This window comes from Pongo pygmaeus, chromosome 2 (assembly GCF_028885625.2).
Source record: "Pongo pygmaeus isolate AG05252 chromosome 2, NHGRI_mPonPyg2-v2.0_pri, whole genome shotgun sequence".
NCBI lineage: Eukaryota > Metazoa > Chordata > Mammalia > Primates > Hominidae > Pongo > Pongo pygmaeus.
Window position 1 is genome coordinate 61,483,802 of NC_085930.1, and position 14,731 is coordinate 61,498,532.

General features: G+C 41.7%; 1 protein-coding gene across 1 annotated transcript in view; it reads left to right on the plus strand.

The window, feature by feature from the left end:
- The window catches only part of RAB7A (RAB7A, member RAS oncogene family), an 88,137-nt gene that overhangs the window by 24,866 nt on the left and 48,540 nt on the right, over nucleotides 1-14,731 (plus strand). The window lies entirely within an intron of this gene.

A 14,731-nucleotide genomic window follows, 5' to 3' on the forward strand; every position in this document is an offset into this window, starting at 1 on the left:
AAGAATGGGATTTTGTAATTCCCGTAACATATCTCATCTTGCAGTTCCACAAAAGTCTGTCTGACAAATGGCAAAACCCTTGTCACCATGGTGTAGAGAAGGCCTCCCAGGCTCCACAAATCCACTGGGGCAGGGAGAAGGGCAGTCATAATTTTGTCCCTGGAAGAGTTCTGAGGCAGCATAAGGGGGACTCCCACAAAATGTGCCCAGATTCTGGCCAACAGTGAACCTGCTGCCAAAGCCAGAGTCTGCTGTTTTTATGTTGTAATTGGTATCCAGAAGGAAGTTCTCTGGCTTCAGGTCCCTGTGGACAATTTTCTTCTGGTGGCAATACTGCACAGTAGATACTATTTGCAGGAACTGGCCTCAGGTCTCTTTCTCCTTTCTGTGGCCATACTCTAGGATGTAGTCAAATAGCTCTGCTATGCTGGCACATTCCAGGACTAAATATAATGTTTCTGTTGTGTTGGTTACTTGAGAGAGTTTGCTGATATTGGAGTGATTCAGGACCTTCATTATACTGAATATATATACACTTTGGTATAGTCTCTGGAGGCTGGAGGATCTCTGCTGAGCTTTGTGGATGACCTTCATGGCTATTTGGGTCTCAGTCAGAATATGCCAGGCCAGCTTCACCTTAGCGAAGCTACCCTGGCCGATGGTCTTGAGGACCCTGTGATTGTAAATAAGTGTCTCCTCACCAGACAAGGTGAGACCCTGCTACATGGTGACTGATATGGTTTGGCTGTGTCCCCACCCAGATCTCATCTTGAATTCCCATTTGTTGTGGGAGGGACCCGGTGGAAGGTAATTGAATCATGGGGGCAGGTCTTTCCTGTGCTGTTCTCATGATAGTGGATAAATCTCATGAGATCTGATGGCTGTTGAGAGTTTCCCTGCACAAGCGCTCCTCTCTTTGCCTGCCACCATCCATGTGAGATGTGACTTGCTCCTCCTTGCCTTCTGCCGCGATTGTGAGTCTTCCCCAGCCGTGTGGAACTGTAAGTCCAATTAAACCTCTTTGTTTTGTAAATTGCCCAGTCATGGGTATGTCTTTATCAGCAGCATGAAAACGGACTAATACAGTAAATGGGTACCAGTAGAGTGGGGTGCTGCTGAAAAGATAACCAATAATGTGGAAGCCACTTTGGAACTGGGTAACAGGCAGAGATTGGAAGGGTTTGGAGGGTTCAGAAGAGAACAGGAAAATGTGGGAAAGTTTGGAACTTCCTAGAGACTTGTTGAATGGCTTTGACCAAAAGCCTGATAGCGATATGGACAATAAGGCCCAGGCTGAGGTGGTCTCAGATGGATATGAAGAACTTGTTGGGAACTAGAGCAAAGGTGGCTGTTGTTATGTTTTAGCAAAAAGACTGGTGGCATTTTTCCCCTGACCTAGAAGTTTGTAGAACTTTTAACTTGAGAGAGATGATTTAGGGTAACTAGAGGAAGAAATTTCTTTTTCTTTTTTTGAGACAGAGTCTCAACTGTTGTTGCCCAGGCTGGAGTGCCATGATGTGATGTCAGCTCACTGCAACCTCTGCCTCCCGGGTTCAAGTGATTGTCCTGCTTCAGCCTCCTGGGTAGCTGGGATTACAGGCACCTGCCACCACGCCCAGCTAATTTTTGTATTTTTAGTAGAGACGGGGTTTCACCATGTTGGCCAGGCTGGTCTCGAACTCCTGACTTCAGGTGATTCACCTGCCTCAGCCTCCCAAAGTGCTAGGGTTACAGGTGTGAGTCACTGAGCCTCGCCAGCCAAAGAAATTTCTAAGCAGCAAAGCATTCAAGAGGTGATTTGGGTACTATTAAAGGCATTCAGTTTTATAAGGGAAGCAGAGCATAAAAGTTAGGAAAATTTGCAGCCTGACAATGAAATAGAAAGTAAAAACTTATTTTCTGAGGAGAAATTCAAGCGCTTGCAGAAATTACGAGGAGCTGAATGTTAACCCCCAAGACAATGGGGAAAATGTCTCCAGGGCATGTCAGAGGTCTTCATGGCAGCCCTTCCCATCACAGGCCTGGAGGCTTAGGAGAAGATGGTTTCATGGGCCGGGCCTAGGGTCCCCGTGGTTTGTGCAACCTGGGGACTTGGTGCCCTGCGTCTCAGCCGCTCCAGCCGTGGCTGAAAGGAGCCAATGTAGAGCTCAGGCTGTGGCTTCAGAGGATACAAGCCCCAAGCTGTGGCAGCTTCCACGTGGTGTTGAGTCTGCGAGTGCACAGAAGTCAAGAATTGAGGTTTGGGAACCTCTGCCTGGATTTCAGAGGATGCATCGAAATGCCTGGATGTCCAGGCAGAAGTTTACTGCAGGGGCAGGGCTCTCGTGGAGAACCTCTGCTAGGGCGGTGTGGAAGGGAAATGTTGGGATGGAGCCCCCACACAGAGCTCTCCACAGGGAGACTGCCTAGTGGAGCTGTGAGAAGAGGGCCACCATCCTTCAGACCCCAGAATAGTAGATGCACCAACAGCTTGCACCATCCACCTGGAAAAGCTGCAGATACTCAACACCAGCTTGTGAAAGCAGCCAGGAGGGAGGCTGTACCCTGCAAAGCCACAGGGGTGGAGCTGCCCAAGACCATGGGAACCCACCTCTTGCTTCAGTGTGACGTGGATGTGAGACATGGAATCAAAGATCATTTTGGAGATTTAAGATTTAAATGCCCTGCTGGATTTTGGACTTGCATGGGGCCTGTAGCCTCTTTGTTTTGACCAATTTCTACCATTCAGAACAGCTGTATTTACCCAATGCCTTTACCTCCATTGTAGCTTGGAAGTAACTAACTTGCTTTTGGTTTTACAGGCTCATAAGCAGAAGGGACTTGCCTTGTCTCAGATGAGACATTGGACTGTGGACCTTTGTGTTAATGCTGAAATGAGTTAAGACTTTGGGGGACTGTTGGGAAGGCAAGATTGGTTTTGAAATGTGAGGACATTAGATTTGGGAGTGGCCAGGGGCAGAATGATATGGTTTGACTATGTCCCTATCCCTATCTCATCTTGAATTCCCATGGGTTATGGGAGGGACCCAGTGGGAGGTAATTGAATCATGGGTGCAGGTCTTTTCCATGCTGTTCTCGAGTTAGGGAATAAGTCTTACGAGATCTGATGGTTACAAAAAGGGGAGCTTCCCTGCACAAGCATTCCTCTCTTTGCCTGCCACCATACATAAGATGTGACTTGCTACTCCTTGCCCTCTGCCATGACTGTGAGGCTTCGCCAGCCATGTGGAATTGTAAGTCCAGTTAAACCTCTTTCTTTTGTAAATTGCCCAGTCTTGGGTATGTCTTTATCATCAGCATGAAAACAGACTAATACAATGACCTGCTAGCTACACTAACTACAAATCCTAACTAAGAATGCTAACCAATAATACTGGTGCTACAAGCTATGCTAACTAACTAATGAACATAATACTAACAATACCAACTGTATACTGACTACAGTAACAGTGATAACCAACAATACTAATAATACTAACCAACAACATTAACTAAATAAAAAATGAAAAAATGAGAAAAACAACAAAGGAAATGGAAGAAAAATGGGAAGAAGATATAAGAATTTAAAAAGTGGGACAAAAGAGTAAAGGAGGATGAGAAAATAAAAAAGAATAATAAAAAGGAAATTAAAAAAAGAAAAATGAGGACAAAGACAAAGTAGAGAAAAAAGATAAATAGAAAAAAACACACACATGAGGAAACAACATAATTGTGGTCTCTGTTTGTCAGGTCACCAAAAATCAGCTTACTGGGCTGTGCAGACCAAAAACTTACATCCAGCCAAGTGCTTATTTAGGTGTTTGTAATTCCAGAACAATGGCTCCTTATAATATCCAGAGCAAGAAATGGGCCAGTCATAGCTGGGAATAATACATAGTGGTTTTCTCACTTTTGGTCTCAAGAAGCTTTTCCTCTTTTTTTTTTTTTTTTTTTTTTTTAAAGTGCTTATTCTTTAGGTGGGTTATAGAGGTTGATATTTATTTTTTTTGAAACCTGAAGTATGCTACAAGAGCCTTTTTTATTTCCAGGTTCAAAATCTGTAACACCTTTTGGCTTTTAAACATGTCATAATGTGTACACTCAGAATATTCAATACCTTTTTCTGAATTAAACTCTGAATGTTTGGTCTCAAAATGATGCTACAAATTAACTGACATCATGATACCCTAAGGAAATGTTCTGTTACATAAGACACAATTGGGTACATTATTAACATCTGTAGAATGGAGAGGAGGATATCCATAATTTCCCTAGAAGATCATCATCGGATTTCTCATCAGAACCTTCAAGAACACAAGTTAGTGGGTGGATGTATTCAGTTATTGATGGAAGAAAACTGTCAGTTACGAATTCTATATTCAGCAAAACTGAAATATTGTCATATGCAGCAACATGGATGAAACTGGAGGCCAGTATGTTAAGTGAAATTAGCCAAGCACAGAAAAACAAATATTGCATGTTCTCACTCATGTCAGAGCTAGAAAAGTAGATTTTATGAAAATAGACCATATATTGGTGGGGAAGCAGATAGAGGATGAAAGGGGGAAGAAAAGAATGTAAATATATTTATTACCCTGAACTGTATACTTAAAAATGATAAAGATAGTAAATTTCGTGTGTGTGTGTGTGTGTGTGTGTGTTTAACCTCAATAAAAAATATTTTAAAAAATGAGGGCGGAATTAAAACATTCTCAGATGTCTTAGTCTTTTTTTGCTGCTATAACAAAATACCTTAAGACTGGATAATTTATGAAGAACAGAAATTTGTTTCCCACAGTTCTGAAGGTTGGAAGGTCCAAAATCAAGGCTCCAGCAGATACGGTGTTTGATAAGCTTGCCCTCTGCTTTCAAGATGGTCCCTTGTTTCTGTGTCCTCACTTGGCAGAAGGAATGAACTTGCTCCCTTGAGCAATATAAAGTCATCAATCCTATCCATAAGGGTGGAGCTAGTATGGCCTAATCATCTCTTGAAAGCCCCACCTCTTTATTTTTTATTTTTGGTAGAGGTGGAGTCTCACTGTGTTGCCCAGGCTGGTGTCAAATTCCTAGGCTCAAGTGATCCTTCTGCCTGGGCCTCAAAAGTGCTGTGGTTACAGGTGTGAGCCACACCTCTTAATCCTGTTGCATTGGGGATTAAGTTTCAAAATGAATTTTGGAGGAACACAAACACTAAAACTACAGCACCAGATGATCAAAAGCTTAAGGAGTTTATTACCACTAGATCTCCCTTCATGAAGGAAGTCATGAAATATTGAAATAAAAGGACATTAGACAGGAAATCAAATCTGTATGAAGATATAATCATGTCTGATAAAGGTAAATACATGAAAAATTATAAAAGCTAGTAGTGTTTCTGTTTTCTACATGATTTAAGAGACTTATGTATCAAGAAGTTATTAGTCTGTGTTTTGGACACACAACACATAGAGATGTAATTTTGTGGCATTAATGGCTGAAAGGTGATGGGGTTGGAGCTGTATAGGAACAGTTTTTATATGTTATTGAAGTTAACTTGGTATACGTTCACATCAGAGTAGTATAACTTTAGGGTGTTAAATATCACCCCCATGGTAACCAAAAAGAAAATAACTGTAGGATATACACAAAAGGAAATGAAAGGGGGATTAAAATGTTTTTCTACAAAGATCAACTAAACACAAAGGAAGATAATAATGCAGGAAATAGGGGACAAAACAACTGTGAGGCATATATAGAAAACAAACAGCAAAATGACAAAAGTTCTGCCTTATCAGTGTTTAAATGTAAATAGCTTAAACCCTGCAGTCCAAAGACAGATTGGCAGAATGGATAGAAAAAACATCCAGCTTGTTGCCATAAGAGACTCACTTTAGATCAAAGACAAAAAAATTTAATGTGACAGGATGGAAAAAGATACTCTCTTCATATAGTAACCAAAAGAGATCGAGGTTGCTACACTAATATCAGACAAAATATACTTTAAATCAAAAAAGTTTACAAGACAAAGCAGGACATTATATATTAATAAAAGGTTTAATACGGCAAAAAGACAAAACACATGTTTACACACCTAATAACAGACCACTCAAATATGTGAAGCATGACTGACAATGGAAGGGAGAAATAGTTCTACAGTAGTAGTTGGGGACTTCAATGGGTAGAAGAACCAGGCAGAAGATAAGTAGGGAAATAGAATATAGTAGTTGAACAATATAAGAAACCAAGAAGATCTTACAGACATACACGGGACATTCTACTCAACAACAACAGAATGCATCTTCTTAAGTGGACTTAGGACCTTCTTTAGGATAGACCATACATTAGGCGAGGAATTAAGATTCAATAGATTTTTTAAAATACTATACCAAGTATTTTCTTTGACAAAATGGGATGAAGTGAGAAATCAGTAACAGAAGGAAAACTGGAGACTTTGTGTAAATTAAGTAACACCCTCTTCAAGAACCAGTGGTCAAAGGAGAAATCACAAGGGCAATTAGAAAAGAAAAAAAAGGATTAGAAACAATTTAACAGACAGAAAATAAAACATTGCAAAACCTATGATATGCTACAAAAGCAGTGTTAAAGGAGGAAATTTATAGCTATAAATGCCTTCATTAAAAAAAGAAGGAAGACCTCAAATCCCCAATCTAACTGTTTATACCTTAACAAAGAAAACAACAAACTCAAAGCTAGCAGAAAGAAGGAACTAATACAGTAGAGATAAATAAAATAGAAAAATTCAGCAAATCCAAAAGTTAGTTCTTGGAAAAGACTAACAAAATTGACAATCCCTTACCTAGATTGACTAGGCCTGAGATGAGAATCTCAAATTCATAACCACCTTTCTTTGCTCAGTTCCTGGGACTGTACTTTTTCCGCTTTGGATGATGCCATCTCCTCAACCTTGAAAGTGATATGATTTTATATGTAGAGAACTGTAAAAATTTCTCACACATAAAACCCTTTTGGATCTGATAAACTCATTCAGCAAAATTGCAGGATACAGAATCAACAAAAGTTCTGTTTCTATAACATTAACAATGAACACTCTGAAAAGGAAATTAAGAAAGCAGTTATATTTACAATATCATGGAAAAGAATAAAATAGTAAATTAGGTAGGGGAAAGACGTGTATAGAAAGCTACAAAACATTGCAAAAAGAAATTAAAGACTTTAATAAATGGAAAGGTAACTCATGTTCATGGATTTAAAAACTTACTATTGTTAGGATCACAGTACTCCCCAAAGTAAGAAATTCAATGCAGTTCTTACTAAAATCTCACTGATGGTTTTGCAGAAAATAGAAAAATCCATCCTAACATGGATACAGAAAATCATGGGATCCCCAGTAGCCAAAATAATCTTGAAAACACACAACCAAGTTGGAGGTCTCACACTTCCTGATTTCAAAATGTACTGCAAAGCTACACCAATGAAAACAGTGTGGTAATGGCCAAGGTTCATATTTGGACTGTTGGGTTTTTCACCTTAGTATTCGCTATCTTTTTTTTTTTTTTGAGACAGAGTTGCGCTCTGTCACCCACGCTGGAGTGCAGTGGCATGATCTCAGCTCACTGTAAACTCTACCTCGTGGGTTCAAGCGATTCTCCTGCTTCAGCTTCCCAAGTAGCTGGGTTTACGGGTGTGCACCACCACGCCCGGCTCGTTTTTGTATTTTTTAGTAGAGACGGGGTTTTGCCATATTGCCCAGGCTGGGCTTGAATCCCTGGCCTCAGGTGATCCGCTCACCTCCACCTCCCAAAGTGCTGGGATTGCAGGTGTGAGCCACCACACCTGGCCCAGTCCCACTCTTGTACATCCATCACCACCACCTGTTTCCAGAACCTTTCCTCGTGCCAACCAGAGACTATGCAAATTAAGCAGTTATTCTCCATTTTCTTCTCCCCCAGCCATACTTGATAGAACATGAATATGAGGTAAGTGCTATGGAGAACAGTAACACAGGGTGAAGTGAAAGTGTGCCATTTTATTTAGGATGGTCAGGGAAAGATGGCATTTGAGCCACTGACAGTGCAGGAGAGGGAACAAGTGTGATATTTTGAGGCCAGGTGTGCTTAGCAGTTTGAAAGCAAAGCTAGAAGTACAGGAGAGGCAGAGGCATGAGATGAATGTTTTATATTTTATTTTTAAAATAAAATATTTTTATTTATTTTAAAAACAATTTTTTTTTGAGACCAAGTCTCACTGTGTTGCCCAGGCATGATCTCAGCTCACTGCAGCCTCTGCCTCCTGGGTTACAAGCAATTTCTCCTGCCTCATTCTCCTGAGTAACTGGGACTACAGGTGCCCACCGCCACGTGGCGCCCAGCTAATTTTTGTATTTTTAGTAGAGATGGGGTTTTACCATGCTGGCCAGGCTGGTCTTGAACTCCTGACCTCAAGTGATCCACCTGTCTCAGCCTCCCAGAGTACTGGGATTATAGGCATGAGCCACTGTGCCTGGCCTAAGAATAATATTTTTAAGAAAACAGAGGTAAGGTCTTGCTGTGTTGCCCAGGCTGGTCTCCAACTCCTGGGCTTAAGCAGTCTTCCCGCCTCAGCCTCCCAAAGTGCTGGAATTACACTTGTGAGCCACTGTGCCCAGCCTATTTTATTTTTTTTATTTTTAGAGTCAGGGTCTTGCTCTGTCACCCAGGCTGGAGTACAGTGGTGCGATTGTAGCTCAGTCTAACTTCAAAGTTCTGGGCTCGAGCAGTCTTCTGTCCTTGGCTTTGCAAATCACTGGGATTACAGGTGTGAGCCACCACACCTGGTTAATTTTTAAATTTTTTTGTAGAGGCAGCGTCTCACTATATTACTTAGGCTGGATTTGAATTCCCGGCCTCAAATGATCTTCCTGCCCTAGCCTGTCAAATCGCTGGGGTTACAGGTGTGAGCCACCACCCCAGTGTTTTTTTTTTTTTTGAGACAGAGTCTCGATCTGTCGCGCAGGCTGGAGTGCAGTGGTGCTATCTCGGCTTGCTGCAAGCTCTGCCTCCCGGGTTCACGCCATTCTCCTGCCTCAGCCTCCCGAGTAGCTTGGACTACAGGCGCCCACCACCACGCCCAGCTAATTTTTTTTTTTTTTGTATTTTTAGTAGAGACGGTGTTTCACTGTGTTAGCCAGGATGGTCTCGGTCTCCTGACCTCGTGATTCACCCGCCTCGGCCTCCCAAAGTGCTGGGAATTACAGGCGTGAGCCATCGGCCCGGCCTCCTGCGTTTGGTTTTTTAATTCTGCTTGTTTGTAGTGACATTCATCAAGAATGAATGACTTTAAAACAACAACAAAAAATCTGTAGGGATTTTTACTCTTGGGCAAGCATGCTTCTGTCCTGAGCATTAGTTTTCTCATTTATCAGATAAAAGGGTTTGGAGTAAATCAATGATGTTCTGGTTGTGGATAGAACTCTTGAGGGTTCCCTGAACATGATCCTTTGGTAGCATTGGATTGCTCTTCGCCATCCCACGAATAGCTGTGTTTTATCTGTTTTTTGCTTAAGATTTAACATATGAGTTCATTTGAAATGTTTCTGTTGCCACAAAGAAACAAAATCCCTGGCTCAGAGTTTTAAGGGGACTTACGGTTCTAATGCTACTCAGGCTTTGGTTGAGTAGTAAACAAACTACAGCTTGTTTTTAAGTTCAGTGATCTTCAACCTACAGCTCCTGTGTTTTACAAATGAGTAAATTAAGATCAATATGTTCTGTTCAAATTCTTTTTCCAAAGAAATCCAAATGTGCCATAAGCTGATAGGTCTCTGGCCATGAAATATGGTTTCATAGTTACATTGAGATTGTTGAGTAGCTACAGGGAAACAGAACTTACATTCTGAGGCAAATGTGTTAACCTAAGAGGAATAAAATTAAGTAAACTGTGTATTAGCTCCTCATAATGTGGCAGGAATTCAGTGTTAGCAGTGGAAAAGCCACAGGAGCTTAATGTGGTAGGTAAGGAAGGTTTATGTTAGTTCCTTTCCCAGATTATCCCAGTTGCTGTGCATTGCCATCTCGGATCAGTTTCTAGCCATGACTACGTAAAAGTTGTCTGAGGGAGGCTGTGCACTGGGTGATCTTGTGAGGCAGGTGGACGTCTATTCTGCCAAGATCTTGTGGGCCCAGTTGGAGAATTGGTTTTAAGTTTTAGTCCCTTTACACCTCCTTTGCAGGAATGTAGCTTTTGAAATAGAAGCAAAGTGTTGCGAAACCTTTGACATTGTGTTCTTTAACACTTCCTCCTCAGCCTGAAGATCTCAGCTTTTGCTTGGGCATTACAACACCCCGTGGTACCTGAACCTCAAGTAAGCTCTGTTAGGTTTTCATATCTGCTCGTGTATGATGGTGACTTTTTTTTTTCTGAGACGGAGTTTTGCTCTTGTTACCCAGGCTGGAGTGCAGTGACGCAATCTTGGCTCACCGCAACCTCCGCCTCCTGGGTTCAAGCTATTTCTCCTGTCTCAGCCTCCCAAGTAGCTGGAATTACAGGCATGCACCACCATGCCCGGCTAATTTTGTATTTTTAGTAGAGATGGGGTTTCTCCATGTTGGTCAGACTGGTCTTTAACTCCCGACCTCAGGTGATCTGCCTGCCTTGGCCTCCCAAAGTGCTGGGATTACAGGCATGAACCACTGTGCCCAGCCTCAATGATGACTTATGAGTCAATTTAACTGGTCCTCAGGTGCCCAGATATTTGGCTAAACATTATTCTGGGTGTGCCTGTGAGGATGTTTCTGGATGAGATTTGGTGGACTGAGTGAAGGTGACTGCCCTCCCCAGCGTGGGTGAGCCTCATCCATGGGAGGCTGAATAGGGAAGGAGGCTGAGCAGGAAAGTGTTCTTTCTTCGCCTGACTGTGCTTGAGATGGGACATAGGTGTTCTTTGCCCTCTGGACTCCAGGCTCTGACTAGAGCTTAACTCTGTCAGCTCTCCCGATTCTCAGACCTCCCGACTGCAGGTCATGGGACTTCTCAGCCTACATAATCCTGTGAGCCAATTCCTTGTAATAACTGTCCTTATGTGTAATCTCTTGGTTCTGTTTATCTCTGGAGAGCCCAAATACTCCAGCAATAATAGAGTCACTTTTTCCCAGAGATAGGTTTTATCTTGGAGGATTCTTATATTGATCCTTCCCATATCTCTGTTTCAGAAACACTTCCTACAATGTAGAGTGCTAATAGCTGGTTTGTGAGTACCCCTTAGATATACTGGGATGAGCAGTAAGGTTAATGCTGTCACCTAACCGTGTGTTGATTGTCAAGCCTTTGTGTGGAAGCAAGGAAATTCATCTAGCAACCATAACAAAGGCAAAGCCTGGAAGTGTAAGGCGGATAGGTTTTTGGCTAGCAAGAGCTTCAGAAAAGCACTCAGCCTCTAGCTTAAACTGAGTTATAAACATATGAAACTAGTGTAGACCTTGAAATCTTTTCTGGTCTAATCCTCTTTGTAGGGGGACCTAGGTAAAATCATGTCATTTCCACTGCTGGTCCCATAGCGACTTCAGTTAAGGTATAGACCTATATAAAGTGTTTTATCCCTTAAAAAGCTTCATCTCCCATTTGCCTGTGGAATCCTCCCTACAACCCTAAGAGATGGAGAGGAAGCGTTTCTTACAGATAAGGATGGAAATTGTACAGATGCACGAATTTGTTTCTAAAGCTAAGTAGAAACAAGAGTACCAAGAGGTCAGATTTTTCCGGCCCCCAAATCCTTGGCGTAAGTGTATAAAAAGTAAGCACGGCTGTTCTTGGGGTTTCTTAGCCTGTTGCCTCCTCCCCATGTTAAAATTCTGGCCTTTATTCTTCGAAGATAATCTCTGTACCTGGTTGAGGATTCAACATCTAGGTATCCTCTTTGGGAAGCGTTCTTAAAGCCGTCATATAATGGGTTAGATTCCTGATCACCTCCAGCCCCTTATTTTGTGTTGAGAGTTTCTTTTGATTAGGAAGTCATACATAGTCATTGTTTTAAAACTTAAAATATGGCAAACCATAGTCAAAGTCCTCTATACCCCCCCATCCCACTCGGAGGAAGAAGTCTTGACTATTCCTGTGACATCACACATATATTGCCATTTTCCTGTCTGCTTCTCCAGGGTCTCCTTAAACCAAGCTTGAGGTAGGGAGACTATCTTGGTCATCTCTGCATCTCTAGCAGTTGGGCTGGTGCAGGTACTTGGGAAATGAATCTGTGTTAAGATCACCAGCCTCTGAACAGGCCTTATGTACCAAGGTCTGTGTCCAGATTGGCATGACCTCTGAGTTAACGGTCCTTTATTTAGATCTTCAGGACTGAGTTCTCTGCCACAGATTTGCCCTCTGGAAAAAGGCACCTCTCCTCTAGAGCAGCAGCTGTCAACCCATAAATCCTGTTTTGAAAATTGGAATTTTAGTTAAATTACAGGGACAGAGTGTGATTGTATACAACTTAATTAACATATTGAAATAGGGATGTGAATAAGACTACTTTAGGCATTACTGAAAAGCAACCGAGCATTTAATGTTTTCATTTATATTTATGCCTGCCAAACTGTGGCACCAGCCCTATCAAGATGTCTATGGTGCACTTAACTGTGCAGAAGGTGTGGAGCCTTTACATTTCCTCTCCCTGGACCTGGTACCGTGTTTGCATGTTTTGCCAGTCATCTTAAAGTGGGATTTTAAATCTATTGTAAAACAAAAATAAACTTCATGGTACTTAATGCCACTGAAATATACACTTAAAAATGGTGAAAATGGTAATTGTTATAATATTTTACCACAGTACTTTATATAGGAATACTTTTTATAACTTTACGCTAATAAATTTGAAAACCCAGAGGGGAAATTGTGCTGGCAGTGTTGAACTATGGGTCAGTTTGTTCTAGGCTACAGATAGACTTTCCTGTGTGAAGATTAAAGATGAAAAAGGCTAAGGAGGAGGGACAAGGGAAAAGAAAAGTGGAAACTTTAAGGGTTCCTGCTAACTCTTCCCAAGGAATTGGAAGGAATGTTTACTAAATGTTCCATTCCCTTTTAAGCTCTCTTCTCCCAACACAGTTAACCAAGCAAACTGTTATTTATTCTTTATAATAAAATTCCTCCCCGTCACAGTTTTTCTTAACCTCCTCAAGTCTTATCACCCCCCTACTTCCCACCATGACCCCCAAAATGGAAGTGATTATATGAAGACCTGAAGGATTACTTAAATCTCAATGAGTATTGAGTGCCTACTGGGAGTGGGGAGTGAGATGGGGTGAGAGTTACTGGTCAGAGAAACCTGAAGTACTTTGGAAGGTTTGGTTTGGAGCATTTCTCATTGTTGAAGTTACCTGGACCCCACTCCAGTGGGAGAGCCTGAGGGTGGAGATTAGAAGCAGAATCTGTTTAGCTAGATTAGGATCCAATGAGAGCTTCTGCCCCAACTGTCCTGTTCAGAAAGCCACTCCTCTTCTAATGTGGAATAGCTGTCGCAGTTTATTATGAAAAAATGTCAGACATATACAAAGCAAAGAGACTCAGTGTAAAAGTACACTCTCCTACCTACTTTCAACAGTTAACATTTTCTGTATTTGCTTTATCTGTTCTTTCAGTTGAGCTACTACAAAGTAAATTAGACCTCATGATACTTCACCTGTAAATGCTCTCAAGTCCTTTAATCTAGAATGTGGTCCCTCCTTTCCTTTTTCTGTCATTATCTTTAGTTTTGGAAAGATCAAGCCAGTTGTCCTAACAGAGTGTTCCACATTCTAGGTTTGTCTGGGTGCATCTTTTGATGTTTAATGTATTTCTCTATCCCCACTCTTTCTTGTGAAGTGGAAGTTGGGTCTAAAGGCTTGAGTACATTTAGCTTTCATATATATATATATATATATATTTTTTTTTTTTTTTTTTTTGAGACGGAGTCTCACTCTGTCGCCCAGGCTGGAGTGCAGTGGCACGATCTCGGCTCACTGCAAGCTCCACCTCCCAGGTTCACGCCATTCTGCTGCCTCAGCCTCCCGAGTAGCTGGGACTACAGGCGCCTGCCACCACGCCCGGCTAATTTTTTTTTGTATTTTTAGTAGAGACGGGGTTTCACCATGTTAGCCAGGATGGTCTTGATCTCCTGATTTTGTGATGCGCCTGTCTCAGCCTCCCAAAGTGCTGGGATTACAGGTGTGAGCCACCACGCCCATCCTAGTTTATAAATTTTTGACAAGAATACTTTATTAGGAACCTCTTAATGTCTGATTGTTCCACTATTAGAGACAGTAAGTTTAATCATGGTATTAAGGTAGTCACAGCCATATCACTGCATTGTAAAGATACTTTTCCTTCCTCTACCCCCATTCCTGTGTGATTAGGAAGTGCTCTGTGGGGTAATACTTTGGTGCCATGTGGATCTTTTAGTTTGCCACCCACCTTTCACCTATGGTATCACTGATGATCTTTACCTGAATCCCTTCATTAAAGATTGCAAAATTATTTTTTATTTCAATCATTTTAAATACATTCCTTCTACTGGCATTCACCTGTTAGATTCCCCCCCCCGCCCCTGCTTTTCAGCTAATACAGTTCCTACTTAAAAGACAGGATACATTGTTTTCCTCTACCTGTGTATTTTCAGAGTGAGGAGTTATTGTTAGAAGTATTCACTCATCTTTAATGAAATTATTTTGTTCATCAGATTATCTCAGGAGAGCAAGCAACAAGTGAGCAAAATAATCTGGGCCCGGCAGGACTACAGAGGTCAAAAGGGAGGACAGATGAGAAGCCGCGAGCTGTCCCACAGAGA